Genomic DNA, 19,186 nt, shown 5'->3' with positions numbered 1-19,186 from the left:
TTTAAACAAAAGCTACTTTCTTTTTTACAATATTAGTATCCATAGATTCTTTCATAACAATTTGAATAAATGCAGGGTGAACAGATTAAAAAAACTATCATTCTTTTTAGGATTCATAAATTCAGTACATAGTCTTTAACATTTATACTATCGTAAGTGTTATTCATATTAATTGATTAAGAAACACGGCTAAAACGGCTTTTAATCGGGATCATGGATGGTTGCTGTCAACAGCGTGGAAACCGCTATTTCTTTCATTGTCACATACTTGGTACAAGATAGCGCTAGTTCGGTTTGCCCTCAAGAAGACGAGTCTAATGAACATGACATTAATGAACCGTCGGAGAGTGTAACGGAACCTTCACTTCTCACCACTCAACCCCTCTCCCAACGCACGATGCGAGCAGCAGCGCGTCGCGCAGTCGCTTCGCAGTTTGGATCGTGCCGCGTTGCAAGAACCAGCTCATGACTAAGGGCATATGGGTTCGAAACTAGTCGGGCAAACTCTGACCTAACATCAAGTGAGTTTTAGCCGTGTTTCATAATCAATTAATAGTCTTTACCGGTCTTATCGTGTTCTATCTTTTAAAAAAAAACGAACATACCGAACTGGGATTAGGTATGTTCGTTGCTTTATGCATCAATTTAGAATGAACATGGCTCAATTTATACTGCAATACGTAAATGGCCTACGGGGGCCCATATGATTGGTATTCCTGGCGATTTATTTCACGTATTCGAACAACATGGCGTCGGACAGAACGGGTCAATGAAGCTTGTAGATATTCGTTAACAAACCTACCGAATTTTGCTTTTTTTGTTGTCAATTTTGCGGCTTTTCCAAAAGTTTCCGCAATTGGAATTTACGATCGCCTGGCCTCAATTTTTATTTCTAGATTTGGTGTCGTTTTTTAAGGTTTAAAAATATTTTGACTATCGTCATTTAATTCCTGAAGTGTCATTTGGGTAGTTGACTCATATCAAATTTCATATAAACAGTATAATATAAACGGTATTTCGTGTAGTACATGGAATAAGGGTCCGAAATATATCAATATCAATTATTAAAAACTACGGATTTCTTAAAAAACTAAATTTCTTCATAATAAACTAAATATCACGTATTTTTTCAAATTTTTAACGTCAAAAATTGTCGTTGTCCATTTTGAGACGTTACTTGATGTACTAAACGTCAAACGTCAAACTGTCAAATGTTAACTAATATTTTTGTCAAAAGCTCCATTTGTATGGGATTTATTATACTGACGTCATGAAACTGTTGAAATATAGACTGTCATGGCCGCCAGGCGTTTTGGATCGTATTGTCAAATAATATTTAAAAAATTAAAAGTTTCATGTAATCACGTCTCAAAAAAATACGTTTTTTTTCAATCTAGTAGTACGTAAATGAACAATTTAAGACCATTTAAAAAAAGTGTCAACTAGCCTTTTGAAATTAGAATAAGCAGATACATAAGATTAGGATAAGTAGGTATACAAAATTCCGAAAGAAAAAAAAGCAGCTAGCTAATAAGTATTAATCTAAAAGTTCAAGGCAAAATTCGTGTACAAAAAGCTTTGAGGTTACATCGAAACACTTTGTGGGGATTATGAAATATCAATAAATACGCAGGCGAGCTTGTAAACAGAAGTCAGTATTTACGATTAAAATATTATGAAGTACCCTCCATTCCAAATATTTGAAAAACGATGACTCTTAAAGGGAAGGTGTTATTTACTTTTATACGATTGGCAAAATTGCTGACCTCATTCTCATTCATTCATTCTGAAGATCCATCCATTTTTTGATGTAAAACATCTATAGCCGCATGCCGTGGCGACGCGTCGCCATGCTATATGATGTTATATGTTAAGTCAATTTACAAAATAATGTCGATGTTTCACATCTGTCAGGCGTCCCGTAACGGCTCATGTTTTTGGGTTATTAGTTTTTATATTTTTTGTTAATTAGCATAGTTTTACCAATGTTTTTTTTTTAGTTTTTTATGTCTTTGTGTTATAATATTTTTTAAAAACTCTAATTCAATACAATTGATGAATTTTAGTGAGTTTTTTTAGTCTTAATTCCGTCTATGTTCTGTGTGATTTTAATCAAGTGCGATTTAGAGGTAGGTAAAGATGATATTGGATAAAAGGATGGAAGCTTCGTAACCGATCCGCTCTTCAATAAATTGACGGCCTCCGTGGCGCAGTGGTAAGCGCAGTGGATTTACAAGACGGTGGTCCTGGGTCCGATCCCCGGCTGGGCTGATTGAGGTCTTCTTAATTGGTCCAGGTCTGGCTGGTGGGAGGCTTCGGCTGTGGCTAGTTACCACCCTACCTGCAAAGACGTGCCGACAAGCGATGTAGCGTTCCGGTACGATGTTGTGTAGAAACCGAAAGGGGTGTGGATTTTCATCCACCTTTAAACAAGTTAGCCCGCTTCCATCTTAGATTGCATCATCACTTACTATTAGATGAGATTGCAGTCAAGGGCTTGTAAAGAATATAAAAAAGAGAGATGTGTGGTCTTGCAATAGATCGTTAAGATTATTATTTTTTTAAATAATTCATCAACTTTCTTATTTACTAACTTTGCAAACAAGTATACATAGTAAATAAATTTGGTACGTAGTAAAGAGTACCTACATTTATTTTCTTTGATAGTTTCTCATTACAAGCTTATAGCCTATATATTACAAAGGTTACAGAGAAACAACAAATCAACAGTTTTATATCCCAAGAGATAGCCACTGATTGAAGTTAATAAATACATAATATCACAGATCAAAATACGGATAGGCGAAGACGTCGATAGAGAGAAAATTAGATTTTGTTTTGACCGATAGATAGGTTTGTAGGTATTCTTTGAATAAAATATATTGCTTAGACTTTATTTCTACGTGGCAGAAAACTTACTTTTGTAAGCAAGATAGAAACAGTTATGAAATGTTAATCAAAAGACTGTAAATTATGAAAAGGAACACATGGTTTTTAGATGGAGTGATGAGACAATGTAATAGTCCACGATTTATGTGAAGTCTAACTGAAGTGAAAACGTATCGAAATCCGAAGGCCTAGTGGCAGTTTAATACTGTGACGATCGCGTTAACGTAAACGTGAATTTCTAAGGAATTGAAACAGCGCCATTTAGTGGCGCTACTGCACAACACTGTCAATTCCATATAAATTCGCGTTTACGTTAATGCGACAGTAACAATATGAAAATATTGAAAACTTCCACTAGGCATAGGCACACCTATCAGTATTTTTTGAGTTTATCGCATACAAACAGTTAGACGCATCAGAAGATCTCTGTTATCTGTGTAGTAATTTATCGTGAATGGCGTGCATAAGGTTATCGATCAAGGTATGCACTAAAAAAAAATTCAACAAACTGGGAAAATCTGCATTTAATAAGTATTAAGAAAAACATCTCTTAGTGTATGCTGATCTTTATTTCGTGGATAAAGTGCACACCACTGTTAATCATCATCATCATCATCATCATCATCATCATCATCATCATCATCATCATAAACATCGTCATTTTTAAACTATTGCAAAGCTTTTTTCGCGGGCTTTGAGCGCAGCGACCGAATCAAGAAATTCCGTAACGAAAATAAACCGAACACCCCCCACTCCGACTGGCACAGCGTTGAAAACCGTGCATCGTCTAACGTCGTTTCAGTTCGGCAGACTTCGGCACGGTGTTTGTGTGCGTGCTCATAACTGATTCTATCTCTTTTAGACACAATGCTAGGTGAGATAGCATTTGCGTATTCTTTACATGTTAGCCCTTGACTACAATCTCACCTGATAGTAACTGTTGATGCAATCTAAGATGGAAGCCGTCTAACTTGTTCGGAGTAGGATGAAAATCCATAACCCTTTCGGTTTCTACACGACATCGTAACTGAAAGCTAAATCACTTGGCAGTACGTCTTTGCCGGTAGAGTGGTAACTGGACCAATTAAGAAAACCTCAATCGGCCTAGCCAGGGATCGAACACAGGACCCCCGTCTTGTAAATCCACTGTACGTAAATACGAAGTGTTTCACTTACAATCTTAGACGTCTAAGTTGAGAGGTAGTGTAAAGTTTCAATTAAACGCCTGCCAGCAGCGATTTGATATCTCCATTGCCGACAGGTCATGTTCGATAACTTGATATATTATCTAAATCATTTCATGCTCGCAGACACATTTAGTGCTCCCGCACACGGGTCACAAAACGCCGTTACGGGCATATTTACTGTAGTTTGAAGGCCTCCGTGGCGCAGTGGTATGCGCGGTGGATTTACAAAACGGAGGTTCTGGGTTCGATCTCCGGCTGGGCAGATTGAGATTTTCTTAATTTGTCCAGGTCTGGCTGGTGGGAGGCTTCGCCCGTGGCTAGTTACCACCCTACCGGCAAAGACGTACCGCCAAGCGATTTAGTGTTCCGGTACGAAACTGAAAGGGGTGTGGATTTTCATCCTCCTCCTAACAAGTTAGCCCGCTTCCATCTTAGACTGCATCATCACTTACCATCAGCTGAGATTGTAGTCAAGGGCTAACTTGTAAAGAATAAAAAAAAAAAAATATAATACATTTTACATGGACTCGCCGCAGACGGTTGACGCCGGTGGCCACCACACGCTACAATCGTCGCAGCTCGCTTCTTGTGTCCCGCACCGGACACTAAACGCCGACACAAAACGTCGCACAACCATGTATGGGTAAAACGATGTGGCGTCTGAATTTTTTTTTTTTTTCGGTTTCTACACGTCATCGTACCGGAACGCTAAATCGCTTGGCGGTACGTCTTTGCCGGTAGGGTGGTAACTAGCCACGGCCGAAGCCTCCCACCAGCCAGTCCTAGACCAATTAAGAAAATCTCAATCGGCCCAGCCGGGGATCGAACCCAGGACCTCCGACATGTAAATCCACCGCGCAAAAATTTTATGCTCCACAACCGATTGTTGTGACATTTCACCTTTAAGGTTATAAAAATACTTTTGAGACAACTTTTAGAACACCAAAACAAAGGTGTGAAGGTACAGCTAACGAACCTACAGCTTATTATCTCTAATTCCTCGTCCTTCGTCTGATACTTATTTTATTTGTACTTATGTGTACGCGTTACTGAAGTAATTTATCCACAACTACAGGGCGCGGCGCTTTTGAATTATTCCGTTAGAGGCTCCGCTAAATTCCGCATACGTAATAATTAATGATATTTCTCGTAAGCCCCTTGAAGTTTCATGCAACAAGTCTCTCAAAGTGAGCCTCGAGCCTTCAACAAGAAGTGGAAGTTAACAAAATACCTGTAGATCTAAGAAACAAAGTAAATGGTTATAGTGAAGGTACTTGTAGGTATTTAGCACCAAAATTTATAATGACGTGACGACAGAGTGACGTGATAGCCCAGTGGATATGACCTCTGCCTTAAATTCGGAGGGCCTAGGTTCGAAAATCTTAAAAAGTTTCTAAAAGAAAAATGTTACTACTCCATAGAAGAGTACTTTGCTGATGCTTCAAAAAAATAGTATTAATTATATTTATTTTAAACTTAATGTCATTTAATTTTTAATTTAATTAATTAAACAATAAACATTTGTATACCTATTAATGGTGAAACATTGTTACCTAATACATAAGAACATCTTTGTATAACTAAATGTAATGTTTCTTGCAAATAAATGATTCTTATTCTTATTCGAATCTTATTCGGGGCATGCACCTTCAACTTTTCAGTTATGTGCATTTTATGAAATTAAATACTACGTGTCTTAAAATGCCAAGGAATAACATCGTGAGGAAACCTACATACATGAGAATTTTCTTAATTCTCTACATGTGTGAAGTCTGCCGTATCATTGGGCCAGCTTAGTGGACTAGGGTCTAACCCCTATCATTCTGAAAGGAGACTTGTGCTCAATAGTGAGCTGAATATGGGTTGTTAATAATTATGACGATGATGATGATGATGAATATATTATGAAACACGGCTAAAACTCATGTGATACAACATCGGAGTATACCCGACGAGTTTCAAACCTAGGGGTCCTTAGTCATGAGCTGGTTCTTGCAACTCGGCATGACCAAAATTTAATAACACTTTAAATTCTAAAATATTAAACACCTATTTATACCGTACGAGCAAGTATATACCTATCGATTGGTCGGTTTGGCTAATTTCATTATTTTAACGGCCCACAAGCCTCCCTCTTTAGAGGAGAGGTGATAATAACATGGAGCTTAGACTCACCAAGCTTATCCAATGCGGCTTGGCCGGGTTAAGTTGTTTTGAATGTTTAATTACTAGCAAATGTTCTAAGTTGTATTGTCATCAGGTTGTATCTCATGAACCGTCATAGTTTGACAGAAATATTGACAGATAATGTATTTCTGTAGCTGCTATATCAACAAATACTAAAAAATAGAATAAAATACATTTAGTTAAGGGGGCTCCCATACAACAAACGTGATTTTTTGTCGTTTTAATAGATAATGGTACAAACTCTTCGTGCACGAGTCCAACTCGCACTTGGCCATTTAAAATAAATAAATATAAATAATAGTTTAATACTTTATGTTCTTTTAATTCAGCCTTTGTACCCAGACCTAGCCTGGGCTCCATATAAATTTGGACCAACTTTTTTGATATAAATAAGAATTACTAACAAATTAAACGAAACTAAAACTAGGAGAAGATTTTTATTTGGCAAAAACAACAAAGGAATCAAAAAATCCTAAATAAATACAACAGAACAATTAATATTACGGCCAGTTTTTCATAATTTTGCGTAACACAAACTACTATGGCCTTAGTACAGCATAATATAAACAGCGAATGAGGCAAACTCATAATTATTCAAGGGCTCTGAAAAGTAAACAGCACGGGAGCAGAAAATAAATATTAACTAACAGTTAACTAGCCCACATAGTCAGGGTCGTTTATTCAGCAAAGAATAAAGTCACAATGGACAGTTTTTCCGCGATGACACAAAAGAGCTCAACAAAAAACCTTTACACAATACAATTGATATCAACTTGGTACGAAAAAAAAACAGAAAAGTTTCCCTACGTCCGACCGACAAACTTTAAGGCCTCGCGCAGACTACGGAAAGTTAATCGGGCAATAGTTTTAGCTAATAGCTCAACAGGCGGGAATACTAAATGAGGCGGGAATAGTAATCAGAGCTAATGAATGCAAATGTAAGTTTGTTACGTTTCATCTTTAATTTGACACAATTATTAATGTTAGTTCGCTTAGTTTTAGGTCTTAGTATTTTGCTTCTAATATTCAGTAGTCCTGTTCAGATGTTTCGTACTACCAAATTCCTCGCTATTTTATTTTACCCACGTACTTCCTGTTCCTGTGAGAATTCGGGGATAAAATACTCTACTACTACGGTAGTACGGTACTCGATGGTATGGATAGGTGAAAGTATTTAAAAAAAAATCCTACAGCCGAACGTAGAACCTCCTCCTTTTTGGAAAGCGGTTAAAAATGGCAGTGGTGTAGGCGGGAAAGCGTAACAAGCAAACAAACTCACATTTGCATTTATAAAATATTGATTGGTGATAAAAATGTAGCCAGTGCGACAGTATGACGGTTTACCTACTCGTAATTGGTGACCATAAGTGTTAGGAATTTTGAAGTAGGTACGGTGATGCTGGTGGTGTAGCGTCGTTTAGTTAAAATTTCCTAATAAGCTAAGTTAAGTGATTTGTCATGAATTAAAAAAAAACAAAAACAAACAAAAATCTTAGATAGAAGCAGGCGTTACTTTGCGGAAGTTCATCATGATTATATAATGATTTATTTATTTTGCTATCAACCGCGAAAAGTCGACGAACCCATGCGACAACGTCACCCAGGTCTGACAAAATACTCTCTACGTACGTTTCACCCCGAAACTGGAGCATCCTCAGAAGATGTTGACTCTACAACCAGGGTGACGTTGTCGCATGGGTTCGTCGACTTTTCGCGGTTGATAGCAAAATAAATAAATCATTATATAATCAATCAAAAATCTTTTTCCTTCGGTGCGGTGCATTGCTTTTTTGTGCACAAAGCTTATTAAATATACTTACCTATCTATTAGATAGTTATGTATGTATATTGATGTCCGTTCTAATAGGTGTCTAAAACTTAAAATCGGGTTTGTTATCGCCGTTTAGTGTTGGAAATAGTAGTCTGTGACGGATATGACGTCGCTCGATCTCGTATTGGCTACAGTGTGCTCGTGGCGTTCGAGCCGACCACATCTCTTGTTGTATAATTCTTAATCGGTTACTTAGGATAGGCGGGGAGAGTGACTTGAGTCACTCTCCCCGCCAAAAGGGGAGTGTTTGTATACAGTCAAAGGTACCTTTAACCCTACATACATCGTTCACAAGTGCGTGACTCCACTCAAGGTCATTCTCTGCCATTCTAGGGACTTATTTTGGTTACAGTTTGATTTGTTAATTAAGTTATCCTGTTCGACAATAGTTTTCTTATATTTGTAATCACCTTTTAAGTCCTATAATATCAGAAGTGGGATAAAGAACTTGTGCCCACAAAGTAAACAAAGATAATGAAGAAGTTTTAAACTACCCTAAATCCGGCCAATCGTTTTTCATTTCTTTGTTAAATCTAGTATGAGAGAACATTTTTCATAAAAGAGGGTAACAAATTAATTGAGTATAACATCAATGAGTTTTACATTACGGTAAAGTTAAATTCGAATATCAATAGTGTGTGAATCGTGATTCCAAATTTTAAGTATTGACGGTATAACTTTAGTATTGACGGTATTGACAGAAATTGTTTAGAAATTGTGTTCCACGGTATTCTCGATGAAATTTTGCGTTTTAATATTATGACAAGACGCGAAATGTTGCCGTATAGATTTTGTGTTAATAATTGCAACTTATAACTGTTTGAAATTTGTATTTTGGTTACCGGATTAAGTAACCCTACTGCCATTTTTCGATATAAATGAGTCATACACGACCTTACATACAATAGTGACTTGAACTATACATAACCCTAGATACACAAGGCCCATACACACTCATTCGATTAAAAATGAGTCATACACGACCTTCAATAGTGGTTTGTACACGCTCAAGTTGTCAGTGTAAACGCAACTGCATCAGGGACGGACGCGATCCAGGGACGGATGCGCCACCAGGATGGCCGAATGTTATCGCCGTTTAGTGTTGGAAATAGTAGTCTGTGACGGATATGACGTCGCTCGATCTCGTATTGGCTACAGTGTGCTCGTGGCGTTCGAGCCGACCACATCTCTTGTTGTATAATTCTTAATCGGTTACTTAGGATAGGCGGGGAGAGTGACTTGAGTGGAAAAGGGGAGTGTTTGTATACAGTCAAAGGTACCTTTAACCCTACATACATCGTTCACAAGTGCGTGACTCCACTCAAGGTCATTCTCTGCCATTCTAGGGACTTATTTTGGTTACAGTTTGATTTGTTAATTAAGTTATCCTGTTCGACAATAGTTTTCTTATATTTGTAATCACCTTTTAAGTCCTATAATAGGTTGACGAGAAAGATGTTATGTTCTTTCAAATTACTTGTATTAGTTGATAATTAAATCTGTATTAAAAAAAATAATCGATCAAAAGCCTGTTGTCTACGTTGGCCATTACCGTTTGAATGTCGGATAAACTAACTTCTACATGACAAAGTAAATGTTAGATCTCTTTTAGGTATAATCCACAGGACAAAGACGAATTGTGCCAAGGTCCTATTTATGGCTTCTTTTTGTCTGACCAGCGAGTATTTTAGAAAGTACAATAAAGAATACAACGCAGCTGTCGCCCGCGCCTCATGCCAAGGACGATGTGTAGATAGATGTATCAAATACATAATATTTGTATTTGGTGTATCAATAGAAGCATTATTTCAAACATCTAAAGCTTGTTTTAATGTTATTGTGTGTGAGTTTGTACAATTGAGAAGTTGAACATTTACAGCTTATTGTTACGACTGGTCAAAAAAGATCTGGCACTTTTTGCGCAAAGGATCAGACTGGCTGTCCAACGCGGAAATACAGCCAGTATTTGTAGAACAATTAGGATAATTAGTATCCTTTCTTATATAAAAATAAGAATACAATATTATAATTCATAATATATTTCCTATATTTTTATTAGCAATTCAATACGCTCAGTTTAAATATAGGATATGCTATTATCGATGTTATTATACGAGTAATTCAATTATAAGTGTAAGTTACAATTTTTTTTCTATCTTTAGTAGGTATCCTATTTCTCTTAAGTCCATTTCATTTCTTCATATAAACTCATACTGTCGTATTAAAAAACATTAGACGAATTAATAAAACACAGCGATACGACTTGGTGGCAGAAGTTGCGAGTATCATACCTTACCTAACCTTATCAGCCGATAGACGTCCACTGCTGGACATAGGCATCTTGCATGGACCTCCAAGCACAACGATCTTGAACCTCCAGCATCCAGCGGCTCCCTACGAGTATCATAGCGTCCGCTTTATTCTGAACGATCTGCCATTAATAAGTACTAAAAAAACCCGTAAACGGTCAAACTTTTCGTCAAATCAAACGCGTCTGTCAAGCAATTTTATCGTCTGCGGTTATTTGCATGAATTTCACTTTTTGAAGAGCAAGTTTTTCTAATCGATAGGGGTGCTTATTAACTGTGAAATACACGAAAACCATAAATAAACAATCGACCGTGGTAAAAAAATAGCTCACACCACCGACCATGGCGCGATAGAGATCGTTAAAAAATAATCCAAGTGTTTTCATAGCGTTTTTCCATCCTAACGAGCTTGTGTATTTTCTTGTATTTTTACGATATCATAAATTACTTTGGCGGAAGTTTTCTTTCCGATCGGCGAGTTGCCCCGCGGGGGAAAATGAATTTCACTAACAAAAGCGCGGGAATTAAAGTGTAGCCCTGTGGAAAGTGATTGCCTTCTTTTGCAAAAATTGAATTGTGTTCGACCAATTTCTATTAGCTAAAGCTTATTTACTTATTCTAATATATTAGAACCCAGTCATATATTTTTCTTTAAATCTTCATGTCAATAAAATAACCTTACACTGTTGTTTTTGAAAATTTACCCTCTAATCGAATCCGGTCCGGGGCATCTCCAACTTTTCAGTTGTGTGCATTTTAAGAAATTATATATCACGTATCTCAAACAGTGAAGGAAAAACATCGTGAGGCGTCAGCTAGTTTCTATAATTAACTCAATTTAGCCATTTCCGGATATCATCTAATTACCGTATTAATTATTAACCTACCCTCACAGTTATAGTTTAATTTCGCCGACGCGGCTTATTCGTATTGCAGCTGGTATGCTTATGCAGATGTTTTCGCAATAAAACCGGATAATAGCGTTCATTTCCAGCAGATTAAGCCCACCGGCCCGGCTTGTATTGTTTAAACCTCGCGTGATCAACTGCAGGTATAAACTTCATAACTCACTGACAAATGAAACCTCTGAATAGACCATTTAGTTGCAGCACGAAAAACAAAAGCATTTAAATTGACTGCGAAATTTTAAAGGAATTACTTTGTTTACGTAACTCACTGTTATTCCCTAGTGATATAAATTTGTTAGAATTTTGTGCGTACTTACTATTTAATTAGTATTCGGACTGTTACAATGATGTGAAATACTGTTAGATGTGTTAGTAACACATGTCATGAAAAATGAGGCGCTCAAAAGAGGAAATTTCCACATCTCAATGTTACGTTATTTAAACAAATAATACTTAAATATCGTCTACAATGTCGAGTTGTGTGTTCAGGAAGAGTAAAAACTATATATACATAAATAAATAATGGAATAAAAGACAAAATTGTGCATGTGTGCGCTCAGTTTTATAGCCTATCATTCGGATCACTTTTTGCGGTGATTTTGTAGGGATGTAACCGATCTATAGTATAAAATTATCATTGGACTGATATCTCTTTTGATTCTCCTATTTGAATGAAGTTTTTCGTTTAGATTTATCTTTTTTAATTGCTCAAGTAGCTGGCCTTTTTAAATATACGTTTTCCAAAAATAACACTACCAGAAAACGTAATTAAAATTTCTGAATAATACATAATTATTATAGTATAATCGTATCGTACTTGTATATCGTATCGTATCCATCGTATTGTAATCATCATACAATGTGTATCGTGACTCCATATCGTAAAAAATAATATGAGGCTAAAGTGTTTAATAATAGGATATTAGTGATACCTTATCTTTTATACAAACTTCCATGTCTTTTCCTCTATGGATGGAATGTATAGTATATTCCACCTATAAGGGGTGTAGTGTGTATACTAAATAGATACCTACAATACTACATACACTATCTCATGTATATTGGTAGTAGGGGCAATGAGTCAGTCTGTCATCGGCGTTCGACCTGAGTGGTCGTGCGCGGTCTGCTTGCCTTAGCAGAGATGAGCCAGTGTTTAGCTTCTCTTATAATAAGGACGAGGGGTAAAGACACGACTTTATGATTGTATCCACATAATTCGAAAATTAAGAAACCCTCATTTTTTTTCTAAAAACTAAGTGCGTATAAACAAGCATAATATAGGTAGATACCTACATTTTGTGCAAACATGTGGGTAGTTTTACCTGGCTAATTTTAACAACGATTTGAAAGCAGGCGCGTCTGTAAATGGAGCGCGCCGTCGCCTGCGGGCTGTTTCGCTGTTGCCTGCCATTGTTCCCGCTTCAATAGTCTCGCAACACTGAATGACTTCATAAGTCTGCACGCCACCTTGTTTTAACCGATTTCAAAATAGAAAGAAAGGAAATTAGATGTCCATCTGTCTGTCTGTATGACTGTTTGTCTGTACGTCTGATTGACTGTGGGCATATATGCCCTTAGGATTTATGTCCGTCTATTTTTTTTATTTTCCAGACAAAACTAGTACAATTTGGCCTTTAGCCGCAGAGGGTTTCTACAAAATAGTAGCAATATAGTACCTAACTAAAACTACTTTAATAAAACAAAAAGCACTAACTACTAAATAATAATTATCTACTTTTTGATACTAACACAACTAAACTAAACTTAACCAAACTTTGTAAACTAGTACTTCTGTAAGAAATAAATGGCTTTTTTATTTTTATTTTATTAATTTTTTTATTCTATATAAGCTAACTTGTTAGGAGGAGGACGAAAATCCACACCCCTTTTGGTTTCTACTTGACATCGTACCGGAACGCTAAATCACTTTGCGGTACGCCTTTGCCGGTAGGTTGGTAACTAGCCATGACCGAATGTATAAATATATCTGTAGGTATATACAGGACTAGCGGACAAGGTTAAGCTTTGCTGTCACTTATGTGCGCTTGTTCCCTATCCTGTCCTACCCTACCCTGCCCTCAATGGAGTCGCTGAATTCGGATCACTGTTTGCGGTGAGTTTTAGGCACGTAACATATTTATAGCATAAAATAATCATTGGCCTAGTCTATAAGCTCTATAAGTGTAATCCTACAGCAATGATTCAAAAGCCAAATGAAGACGTTTTTGACAATGACGTCCTTAATCTTATTGGGCACTGAATCTTACTCGTAGTTCTTGTACCTCAAGTATAGTATTGATTTATATTTTAAGTTCATTCAAACAAAGGAAATATCTTGCGAAGAAGCTCAACGACTCACTTACAAAGATTTGTGAATGTTGTTCCTTTTCAATCGACGTCCTAAAGGAGGGTCTCGACATAAATTTCGCTTTGTTGTTGTTCAATTAACTACCTTGTCGGTTTGAGGTTGCTTAGTTTCACATAAATAAGCTTCAATTGCCTCCCAAGAGGTCAAACTCAAATCTGAAAGGCCTTGGGTTTGATCTCTGGATGGACTAATCACCCACTCCTAGCATAGGCTTGATTGAGCAACCACGTGATACTTCTAATGCTAAGTTAAAGTCTTGAATTTGGCTGGACGCGCGACCGCGGGTTTCGATAACAATGCTTACTCTAGTAGACCTGACTTGCGACCAACGACATATCTCGTGAGGAGAAGTTTTATTCAAATAGCGGCGTAACCGAAAATACCTTTCTTTACATTGAGACGACATATATGTGACTGAGACAATTTCGCCGCCTTTGGTCGACATTTTGTCTAATTCACTTTATGAAATTTGTCGTTGGTCGCATGTTAGGTTAGGTTAGGTTAAATTCTTTAATGACCTTTTAGGTATAAGATGGTTACTACACTACAGTATTTAGGCCTTCATAGAAAACTCAAAGTTAACCGGGCGATGAAGCAAGTTATGTTTGGAGTTTCTATGCGTGATCGAATCAGAAATGAGGAGATCCGCAGACAAACTAAAGTCACTGACATAGCTCAGCGAGTCGCGAAGCTGAAGTGGCAATGGACAGGCCAGATATTTCGAGGCCGATGTTCGTTAGGATCCCAACGTGCTGAAATAGCGTCCCGCACCCGAAAGTGCAGTTTTGGCCGACCCCCCACTAGGTGGACCGAGGACATTCAGCGGGTTGAAGGGAGCCGCTGGATGCTGGCGACTCGAGTGTGTGGTGTTTGGAAGTCCATACAAGAGGCCTATGTCTAGTAGTGGACGTCCATCGGTTGATAATGATGATGATGATAGGTAAGTAATGCTAATGACAGGACTGACAGCTTAAGGTGCTCTCCAAATTACAGATGTGTAGCATCACCAACTTTGGGAAATTTCCAAGAAAACAGAAAAGTTCAGTATTTCATAACCTGACACAGAACTCGAATCCAGGACCTCGTAAAAGCCAAATAAAGCTAAGTACTGGACTAACGAGGCAGTTAATACGTTACTGACAACATTTACTTAACAAATTTATTCCCCTTTCCTCGCCAAATTAAAATTGCTAAGTGTAGTAGGACAAAAATGCATAAATTCCAACATAAGACTTTTCAGCAGTCCACTCTTTAAATTAAAATAGGCTCCAAAAGGATTTGGTTCCGAATAAATGGATTAACAACCAACGTCCGGACATTAGCCAGATAGATAAGGTAGACTGGATAGAAAAAAAAAAAAACACCAATGGCCATCTGCAGAGTTTCCAGCTATTGTTCCACCTCTCAATGGATTGTACGCTATCGAAAATAACAACAAAAGCACATAGATTACTTCGCACGGTGATAGGGTTTGCGCCTCGCTAGATAAATCCTTTTTCCGGGATTAGTCGCAGCCTTTTATTTTGACAAAACCCTCCATCTATGCTAAGAAAGCATTGCTGTTGGGGTAACAAATAAAGGATGTTTTTTTTTGCGTCCTTGCTTTTTCAAACGGTTATCCCAAATTTATTTAGAGCTGTATTCCTCAGGCGATTCCTGAGGGAGTATGTTCGAATCCGGTCTGGGGCATGCACCTACCTCCAACGTTTCAGTTATGTGCATTTTAAGAAATTAAATATCACGTGTCTCAAACGGTGAAGGAAAAATATCGTAAGAAAACCTGCATATCTGAGATTTTTCTCCAGCGTGGTGGACTATATGGCCTAACCCCTCTCATTCTGAGAGGAGACTCGAGCTCAGCAGTGAGCCGAATATTGGTTGATGATGACTGACTGAGATCTTTGTAATTTTATAAGATGTGAAACCGTAATTTTTTTATATCATTGAAAAAAATTATTATGTATGAGAAATCAAGTCTCCACTCAATCCTTCGGTTTGCAGTTTTAGGATTAAACTTAGTCCAAAATAGTTTTGACTACGCTATGGTGTTTAATAATGGAAAAAATTATAATATTTTATGGACGATTCAAAATGAACCGGAATTAAATTTGATCTAAGTATGACTTGGAATTTGACTTTAATGAATCAGTCAACCAGGATAACTATAGTTACATTATTAAGTCTAAATATGTTCATTCCTTTAAGGAGGAAGTCCTTGTGAGTGGGCCATTCAAATAAATTGCACATGTCTTTTGTTCTTTTAACATAATCATAATGACTATGTTGAAAGAACAAGAGGTCGGTTCCAATTTTTTTTTATCTAATTAATTATTTTGAATAGAATTCCTCTCGCCATAAGATAATATAGGGCAAGAGAATAAAATAAGAAATAGGGTCAGTCGTAAATACGGTACACAATAGGAAATAGACAGCCCGTCAAGTGTAGCCCACTTTCGTCCGGACGATGTTAATCATACAAAGTAGGTTGATCCCGGCGTTGTCTTGCCATAATAAATGACAGTCGTCATTAATTTACAGATTATCTCCGAGTTCATAATATTTTGACGTTAATCGGCCTAGGAAATTAATTTTGTCTTTAACCGGCATATTCACTAATGACATACAACATACAACATACCTACATGTTAGCCACCCTTAGCAAAAAATCAATAAATAAAATAAATAAAAAAAAAAAAGAAAGAGCCTTTTATTTCCAGGACTTATATACAATTTTGTACAGTGTAGAATTACCTACTTTTTAAAAAATTAGTATGTAACTATTTTTATGGTATTTATTTAAAAAAAGAACTATATTATGCTGGAACCCCCTTCAGGCAAAGATTTCCATTTTTCCCAAAAATCAATAATAACCACATTTTTTCGTATTCAAGAGTCAATTGTTAACGAAAATCACTATGTCAACTGGGCAATATCCACTACCTACTCTATGTTATCCACGAAGTGTTGTCAATAGCCACGGGTGACATTTTTTAACTATAATCTCAATTTGGATATGTTAACATTAAATTAATAGTGAATACGATATCACGTGACTTAAGAATTACATCCAACAGCTAGTTGGTAACAGTAGGTAGGTAGTTATGTATCCACTAAAGTTTCTTAAAGTTAGAGAATAACCCTTTTAGGCTCCGACCGTGGATAAAGGTAGTTAGCACTAGTTTGATGGCCGGTCATAATATTATGTTTTTTAGCAGACTCAGAAGTGATTACAAAAATAAGAAAACTAATGTCGAACAAAGGTTATGATTTACAACATTTGTCAGGACAACTTAATTAACAAATCAAACTGTAACCAAAATAAGACCCTAGAATGGCAGAGAATGACCTTGAGTGAAGTCAGGCACTTGCAAACGATGTGTGCAGGGTTAAAGGATCCTTTGACTGCTCGAACGCCATGAGCACACTAAAGCCGTCCGTACCACAAGTCGTTGCAACGCAGCGATAAAATCTTAATGTTAATCGCAAGAGGAAATCATTTTTTGCTATTTAATTTTGTCTTCTTGTAGGCTTCGATCGTGGGTAGTTACAACTGGAATACCGGGCGTACCGGCCCGTTAAATAAACTACGAGTAGGTACTACTCCTTCCAACTTAGTACGATACCACTTAGCACTTTAACTAACTTACTATATTGGCGCAGCAAAGGAAATTCAGACTCGATGTTTCCATATACAACTGCAAACATCGATATAAATCGTTAGATTGACCGCTCCATACTAAAGAACGCACAATCTTATGTCATTACCCAAAGAATAAACGTAACGTAACGTAACAAGCGTATGCTGTGAGTGGACGTGGACCTAAAAAAATATTTACTGTTTTTAATTTTAATCCATTAATTATTATGCCTTCGTGTTCATTTTGGTAGTGTAAAAACACAAGCCACAACATGAATAAAGAGAAATGTGTTACGAGTGATGACGTACTCAATGTGCAAAAACAATGACAATTCCGCGACGCTTTGAGGCCCATCTAACGGTCTACGATCGATGAATTCAGACTCGAAGTTTCCATATACGACTGCAAATAATTACCCTCAAAATTCCACTGGGACTCTGAATTACCCTCTTAATATTCATAATTTATTCCCCATACATCTTACGGGGAGATTTTAATTAATACAAATATGAAATTTCATCCCCTTGGCGTATTCTTGGCATGCTACTGGAGTATGCAAACATCGCTTATTAAAATGATTCACCTCATTGCCTTGTGAGTATTAAAAATTCACACAATCCTTTGTAAATAAATGCTTATAAAAGAAACAGTCTTTGTTAAATGGAGTAACAACCTGTCATCATTTATTTTCATCTCCGTACATTTTATATTCTCTGTGTTATTTATTAACCGACATTAAATGTAAACAAGTACTAAGTAATCGCAAATAATATAATAAGTACCTATCAGCGGCGAAGAGTTCATGCAAGCCGATTCCCGCCGGGTTACCTTTAAAAATCCATGCATATTCATTGTTGTACTGTATCTAGATATATGAGAAACCGGAGTTTGTATCACGCTGTATGAATTTTCTTATCTTTGTGACGAATGAAGCTATCCAGATTCATAACTACGACGGATGTTCAAGGAAGTAGTTTCCACTCTGCTCATTTTTGAGCACGAGTCTCCTCCTCCTCTCCAGAATGAGAGGGGTTAGGTTGGTTCGAGTTAGTTACTCAATCACGCTCGTGAACTAACTAACCCAAACCTAACGACTTCACACACGTAGAGGAATTTAGAAATTTCTCAAGTGTGCAGGTTTCCTCACGATGTTTTCCATATGTGACTTGTGATATTTAAATTCTTAAAATGGACTTATGTGGAAAGTCGGAGGTGCCCCGACCAGATTCGAACTTACAGCCTCCGAATCGGAGCAAAAGGTCATATTTACTGGGCTATCACATTTCTGCCGTTACCACCTAATTATTCGTAAAGAGAAACGTAATATTGTTTAGGCAACAGTAACAAAGATGGGCTTTTGTTCTAAAATTTCGCCGAAATAATTAGCCGCGTTAACGAGGTAGCATTAAACAGTCAAGTTTGAATGTTCCTTAATTACATAATAACAAAATTCTAAACACGGGTCTGAAATTTTTATACGTCTGTCGGTAGCAAAACTCACCGAAGAGCCATAGTTTGGTAAGCGTACAGTTCAGAATGACCGAATACCGCGGGTATCCGCTTACTAAATAACGAGTTTGTAAATATAAATTTACAGTGATTATATTACCGCATTAAAGGTATATTGACAGTTTATCATGGAAACAAAGTTGTATTTGGCGATTCGTATACCGTACAATGCAAACGAAAAATATTGCACAATACAATTGAACATCTAGGGTAGTACTGAGAAATTACAGAGTAATGGAATTTAAAACAATCTGCTAAATCATATACGTTGACACCTTATACAGTTCTTTTTTCAATCTGGTAAGTTTGATTTTATCTTTTAATTATTTGTATATGGTATTCATTTAAATTACTACTCTA

At 36.9% G+C, this 19,186-nt stretch overlaps 1 protein-coding gene across 2 annotated transcripts in view; it reads right to left on the bottom strand.

The window, feature by feature from the left end:
* LOC112056430 (hemicentin-2-like) overlaps positions 1-19,186 on the bottom strand; it is a 353,490-nt gene that overhangs the window by 86,177 nt on the left and 248,127 nt on the right. The window lies entirely within an intron of this gene.

The sequence above is a fragment of the Bicyclus anynana genome, chromosome 20, assembly GCF_947172395.1.
Source record: "Bicyclus anynana chromosome 20, ilBicAnyn1.1, whole genome shotgun sequence".
In the NCBI taxonomy this organism is placed as follows: Eukaryota; Metazoa; Arthropoda; class Insecta; order Lepidoptera; family Nymphalidae; genus Bicyclus; species Bicyclus anynana.
This window is presented reverse-complemented; position numbering and strand designations above follow the sequence as displayed.